Raw genomic sequence first — 7,500 nt, 5'->3', positions numbered from 1 at the left:
ATAAAAAAGAGAATAGATCGGAAAATTATCTGATAAATCATTGAGAACAATACCACTCTAGAAATTGCAATTAAGGTTCATACATTTCCTTAAAGTTTTTGGCCTTTGAGATCTCCCCACCCCCAAGAATTTTCAACTCTTTCTGTGAGGGGAGGGGGGGGGGGGGCATTATGGACATTTTTTGGAATTACACAATGCCAATTGTGACCCAATTAGGTTGCAGCCTTGCTTCTGCAGTCCTAAGATGGCAGAAAGTGAAAAGAACATTAGCACGCAAACCACAAATGCCAGTATCAACTAATAGACCATCACTTTTTCACAATCAAACAGTGATTATAACATGTTTTAGAATTATAATATTGTCAAGTTCATGTAGTTTTCCAAAATTCCCCAAATTCCATTATTTACCACGAGTTCCACATTCACGTGAGAAGGTTTTAGCATTGTCATTGTAAGATATTGTTTGGAACTAAACGTTAGAAACAAGGGTGATTTTTTAATAATGTTGTAAACAACTTCGCTATGTGTTGTTTACAAAAGTAAGTTAAATATAAATGGAGAGTTTTAACTTTGTCTCCCTTGTTCATTTTCTTGGCAACTAATGTCCTTGCGAAGCGACTTCCTCTTTGTTTGCTTCATTCTGATCTAGTTTTTCTCAATCACATCCTGTGCGAAGGAGAATGAGCGTACCCGCACATGTAAAGTCATAATGCCATGCAATACATCCTTGATGACATGACTGGCTGGCTTGATTTCTGCATCAGTTATGATCAATCCATAGTTACACTGTAGAAAGAACATCCCTAGTACATATATAACCGTGCTTTTTGACTGATCTCAATAGTGATAAAGTGTGTATAGATATTCTAGAATAGGGGAAGCTGCTCATTTTGAAAAAAATGTTTTTACATAAATCAAAAATTGCTACCATTCTTCAATGAGATGTGCCTAGATCGTCAACAACAACTGCTTTGACCTTTTCCCTGATTTTAAAACTGTACAAAACCTTCCTAAGTTTTCCAATATATGCCTCTGATCTAGGTGTCCATAAATGATTCGATATTTGCACTGATTTCGTCCTTCCGTTTCTGACACAGAGAAGTCTGACGAACCCCATTACGAATTATTACAAATGGTACTTGCATACTGTCAAGGTTGATTGACTGATCCCGCATTAACGAATTAAAAGGCGATACTACTAAAATAATAGAGTCACTGACTTCCATCCGCGAGTCAAAAACGAAAAGCAAAAGGCAAAATATTAAGGATTTTCCATATCCAGTGGGCAAAACAACTTTACCTTCCTTCCTTTTCTCCACAATATTTATCAGTGCGCTACCTACGGTTCACGAAGAGAGATCGACTGTAAATTAAGGAGAGGCAGGACATTAGAGGGAATCTCAGTGAACTTGTCCCCTCGTGAAGCCGCCATTGTGCCTTCACTATGATCATGGACATTTCAAGACTTCATACATTACCAACTCCGGAAGTCCTAGAAATCCTGTGTCTCCAGAGCCCTTTTCTCGTGCCAAGGCCTCGCCGACTAAGAGAAGCAAAAAGGGCGATGGGGACGAGAATGGTTCTAATCGTGTGAAGTCCGCCGACTTTCATAACCAGTCTCCCTCTATTAACGCTGCTTTCAGAACACCCTATGCAAATGAAAAGGGACTGGGAGCCACACGCGCGAAAACGAGGCTAATTGGGCCTTGTTCTGTCTACTCGTGGTAAAATGGCTGCTGATCAAACTGAAAGTGCTAGCCGGGCGATCTACCAGGAGCATCTCTTCAAGGACGAAATCCTACAACACTCACCACCGATGAGCTTCGCTTTTGGTTAAAATGTCGTGGCGACCCGGCAAAAGGATTAAAAACAAAGACACAGTTAGAAAAAAGGCCAGTAAGCTTATCGATGTATTTCTCAGTAGTCGTAATAATAAGAAGGGCTTTTTGCTACTGTACTTGGTTAAAAGGATTAGATATTAAACATGTCATATTTCAAGTAGAGATCAGGGCCCGGTTGTTCGAAAGCCGATTAACTTAATCCAGGATTAGCGTCAACTTCATCTTTTTGGTAAAAGCTTCTTTGCTTACTTTTGTTTTTCAAGGGTGACTTCTTCTATTATAACGTCTTGCCGAATATCAGCGCTGAACAGCATTTGAGAGTAGAGAAATAAACTCTTTGGTTAATTTTTAATCTGGGATTAGGGTTAATTAATCGGCGTTTTAACAACTGGGCCCAAGAGATTTAATAGAGAGCTTAAGCACGAGAGGTTTTTGTCAACACGAACGCCAAGTGGCCACGGTGAAACTGGGTCGAGGCCGGCGTCTGTGACTTATAAATTTTTTCGCGTTTTGCAAATAAGCGGGAAAATATTCTCTCGATGGTATGTCTATCATGGGAATCGTTGGTAGTTATATCAAGGGGTGTTAAGGTTTAGTATTCACCTCGGCGTTTTCGAACTGCTAACTTAATTTTTTAAATTAATTATCTCTTTGTTCGTTTGCTTTTGTCACCTTTTTTAGATTTGTATATTTCAATTTTTGTTGATTTTGGTTTTATGCATGGGAATGGTGTTTTAGATAAGGGGACCCTTGGTAATCTTACGTTCTAGAACCATCTGTGGCCTTCTTTTTATTTGAAATATCTTTTTGAGGGACCTTTTTTTGTGTCCTTTATGTCTCAGGGACCATCTGTGCCCGCATGTTTAGGGACCATCTGTGCCCGCTTGTTTATGGACCATCTGTGCCCGTATGTTTAGGGACCATCTGTGCTCGTATGTGTAGGGACCATCTGTGACCAAGCTGAGTAATTTTTTCATGCACATGTATTACTTTGAGAGGAATTACAGCTCTGTAGATATGTACATGCACTCTAGTGGTGTGATGGCAAATGTTCAGTTCTCCATTTTTGGTAGGAGAGGACCCCTAATACTATCAAAAGCAGTTTTAATTTGGATACATTTTTGAGGAAAAAGATAATAAATAATGATTAAATTTACATATAATTGTAATAGATGGTGGACAATTATTTTTGTTAATCAAATGTCTTAAAATAGGGCGAGTTTCAATCGAGTGTCGTAAAACCAAAACCAAAATACCGGTAATTACTTTGAAGTAATTACACGTAGCTGACACAAAGCGTGGGAAAATGTGCACGCACGAGCCACGAATGGTTTTGGTTTCATTTCTGATTGGTTGAAAAAGTGGCGCGAGAACTTTGAACCAATCACGGAATGAAACAATGCAAAACCAAAGCAATTCACTAATTACTTTCGACACTCTATTGAAAACCGCTCTAATACATGTGTAATGTCATAGTTAGTAATTAGGTATACATAATTATGGGAAAGGGTCTAGAGAAATGTATTTTGTAATAATATAAATGGTGTTTTTTTTTTTTATGGCATTGCATTGTAACGCTTCTGGAATTCATGTTATTTAAAGTGAGAGAAATGCATTAATATGATTTGACTAAGGCAAAGAATGATTGTCTATTAACAAAATTGATGGCTATTGTTCCTGCTACCACCATTGTTTACTTCTTCAACTTAAATTTCCTAATTAGCAAATTCATAGCTATTTTTATATATTACAAGGCAATTTGTCAAATTATTGTTAAGAGGTCTTGAATGTAATGATATCTTTTTTTTTATAAATCATCCAAAAAAGTAAATAATTCAAATGTATTGATTATTTCACAGAACTGGTGATTCCCACATCATAATATATTTAAATGATAAAGATTTTTTGTTAATATACAGAGGATACAGATTATGAAATTATATTTATTATTTGGTCTACGTTCCCATGTTATTGATGTGATAAGGCTATTCAGCTAAGCAATGTATCATGATCACACAACAATAAAAATATTCTTAACAATTGAATGGTTTGTAAATTTAATCTTTTCCTTGTATGGGATTGGGGATTTGTTTTCAAGACTACAAAAAATTGATCAAGGTATTCTAGGTATAACCTTTTTTATCTCCCTTTTGACTCGCTGCCTCGCTGTTGTTCATCAGCCAGTAGAATTTACAAAGAAGAGTTTCTTTCATAAATAATAGGAATTAGAACGTTGATTGTCAAACATTTGCAGGAAAAGAACAAAATCAACCAAAAAAAGCAGAGTAATTGCACCTAAAATGAACTTACCTTCTCGCGTTTTTGTTTTTCACCACGGACGCCAATAGCCAGCTTTGAGGTTTGTGACTTGACGTCTGTGAAGTGTGACGTCACTCTCTTTGCAAAATCACTTCCGGTCGCCGTCCGTGTTGACAAAAACGTCCCGTGCTGAAGCTCTCTAATGTTTACTTCCGTCGCTTACCTGTTTCTTCACAATTAACTGGTGTGCTAATTTTTCCGTAGAGTACTTGAATATGTGGTCTCTGGTCGTGATAAAGATGTTGTGGATCCGGACGAGAACCTTATTTACATGCGTCGTAAGCAGAGACAAGAGAAAATACAAACTCGAAATGATCCGTTGCTAAAGGAAAGTTTTGTAAGGTTTCCATCGACTCGGTGGTCAACAAGTTTACAACGAATGCCATTGTTTACGAAGACGGAAATGGATTTGCATGTCTCTCAGTCTGGAAAAACATTGACCGACGTAAACAGAGCCATACAGTTCCAACAAGCTTGAGAAAATCCAAGGCGTTCCTTGAAGACGAATACCTGAAGGACGTAGTTCCTGTTAGTGATAATGAATATTTCTTTTTTCGATGTTTGTGTGTGTCATCATAGATTTACAAAAATGAAGCCCCTCATAAATTTAAAGTTGCACTTTGTTTAGTGAGTGGAAGTGTAAAGTATGCTTCATGTACGTGCGTGGCGGGATCTTCTGGCTTTTGTAATCATGTACTTGCACTTATGATGTACAGCTGTCAAAATGTCAATGAGGAGTTGGACCATGAATCTGATATGGCACAACCTAAGGCATGCACCTTAAGTTTACAGCTGTGGCACAGACCTGCAAGGGGGGAAAAATCAAGCCCAAACCTGTCATGGAATTCAATGTAAAGAGGTCCAAATTAGATACCGGTTATGATCCTGATAGTGGTGTGAGGTGTTTATTGTATGAAGCTAGGAAAAACCTGAACACACAAATATCAGATGAAGTTATGTTGAAAGACAAGCTTCAAAAGATCAATCCTAAATTTGCCTTGTCCCAAATCATGTCTCCTGGTGGTACTAACTTACAGGAAACAACATTTGGAAAATCTCCAAGTGGTTCATATATATGCAAGTTATCAGTTACAGTTCTCTGAGTCCAATTTTCAAGTTTTCTGCAATATTGACTCAGTGACTAGAGCAGACTGTAATGATGGTAATGATGAGCAAAATGCTACATCTGAATTTCCTGCATTTTCTTTGCGACATTCTGAACAGTACAAAAAGCCAGATGGTTTGAGCAGGAACCAAGAAGCACTCCTGGATCATTTTATTGTTGATGCGGCAAAGCTCAATAACATAGAGAAGAATACAAGAGAACAAGCAGCCTCCCAAGAATGGAGTGCTGAAAGGAAATTTCGGTTTACAGCTTCTAATTTCCACACCATTGCAAAAAGGAAAAGAAATCATGCCTCTTTAGTAAACAATCTACTTCATTAGCAGGGCTAACGGTCACATGGTTCATATGGAGTAGAAACTTAGCACTTCACATTACACTCCAATCGTTTAAGTCTGCTTCATTCCAAACCATTTACTTCCAAGCAGACAGAACATGGGAAAATCTATGAACCTGTAGCTTTGAAAGAATATGAGTATATGTTTGCAACTAGGAATATAGTGTGAGTATGGCCTGTCCAATTTTGGCAGCATCGCCAGATGGCAAGGTCGTTGATCATAGTTGTAGTAAGCCTTTTGGACTGGTAGAGGTTAAATGTCCCTTCAGTAAGTTTCATGAAAGTACCTTAGATGCATATGCAGATGAAAGTGTCTTTGCAGAAAATGTAAATGGACAGCCAAGACTGAAAAGGGGACATCAGTACTACTTTCAAATACAGGGTCAACTTGCTGTTACAGGGGCTAACTGGTGTGATTGTGTAATTTACAACAGCAAAGGCATGAGTGTAGAGAGGATCACATTTGATCGTCAGTTGTGGGACACATAAAATGAATGCCATAAGAACTGCTATTTCAATCACGTTATAGAGCCAGCCGCTTTAGAATTCTGTAAACATTAGAAAAGCATGTCATTGTTGTTAAATTGTATTAATGAGGCATATGTCTAAAACAGAGTATCAACCTTGATGTCTTTCAAGAGAAAACGTTTGTAAGATTAGTTTCTTTATTCTTATTTCTTGAGCACAAGGACTGTATACGTATGAAGATAAATGACAGTATACTAGCTCCTGGCGCTCAAAAATGCGAAACCCTAGTTTACCAAATCTGTGCTCTTTCTGAGACATAAAATTAGGGTCTGGCGCTTTTATTAAATGGTGTTGTTTTCTGTAGAGGGCATTATTGCTTTGCCTAAATGTTACATGGATCGTGCATGTTGCACGAAAAGGCACAGACACTCCACATTTGATTCACTACCCCAAATAGGCTAAGTGGTACGACACTATTCCAATTTTGGAAGTTCTTGACTTTGTTAATAGCTCGTTCGATATGTATTCTTACCGAGGCAATTTCCTGGGTCTTTATAACATCTTATGCTGTCATTTGGGTATACAACCCTAGAAAAGGTGGAATGTTTTGGTTCACACCCAGTGGAAGGAGATCTTCAATTGTAAAGCCTTTATCGGCCATCACAGTGTCACCTTTATCAAACTCTAACTTCAGAAATCAATGCCACTTCTCTCAACAATTTCGCGATCGGAAATACTTCCACTGTACAGTTGACTGAAAAAGGTTATAGCTCCACTGGGAGCAATTCCAACTAAGCCTTTCAGCGTTACGTGGTTCTTATATGAGCTAAACAGTTTGGAATTCAACAGAAGGCTGCAAGGCATCTGACATCTAATCTCTGCGCGATCGATTACTACACGAGTGGAGGAGTATTTGTCTTTAAAGCTGTCTGGCATAGTAGCTCTAACAACCTCCTTATTTGCCCATATAGATACCTGACCAAATTAAAGATACAAGTAATTTATGCAGTACAGGAATATCCTGCTCACTGTTGACTGAGAGATATAAAACAAGAGAGCCAGATGTTTTTCTGCAAATTCCCTTCTCGGTCTGCAGAGGTACAAGGAAAAACTCCTCTCTTGCTTCTAAGCTCCTTTTTCGACCAAATGATTCGGAGGCATGTAGAGAAAGATAACCGCTTCGGTTTCGGATCTGTCTTTTTCATTTTTTTTATGTTTGGACCTCACAAAAGTCTTTAAGAGTTTAATTTTATTACGGAAAGCAAACTTCGCTGGAAGCTTAAGAGAATTTCCTCATGCTAGTCTTCTTAAACATGTCCGTCGTGGACTAATGATGCTTGTGAAAATGATTTCGTTAAACCGTAGGCAGCCCAAGTTCGCGTCACTAGAGAGCGTGTAATAATTAATAGGCT

This window comes from Montipora foliosa, chromosome 3 (genome assembly GCF_036669935.1).
Source record: "Montipora foliosa isolate CH-2021 chromosome 3, ASM3666993v2, whole genome shotgun sequence".
Classification (NCBI taxonomy): domain Eukaryota; kingdom Metazoa; phylum Cnidaria; class Anthozoa; order Scleractinia; family Acroporidae; genus Montipora; species Montipora foliosa.
The sequence above is the reverse complement of the archived record's forward strand: the minus strand, read 5'-3'. Positions refer to the sequence as shown.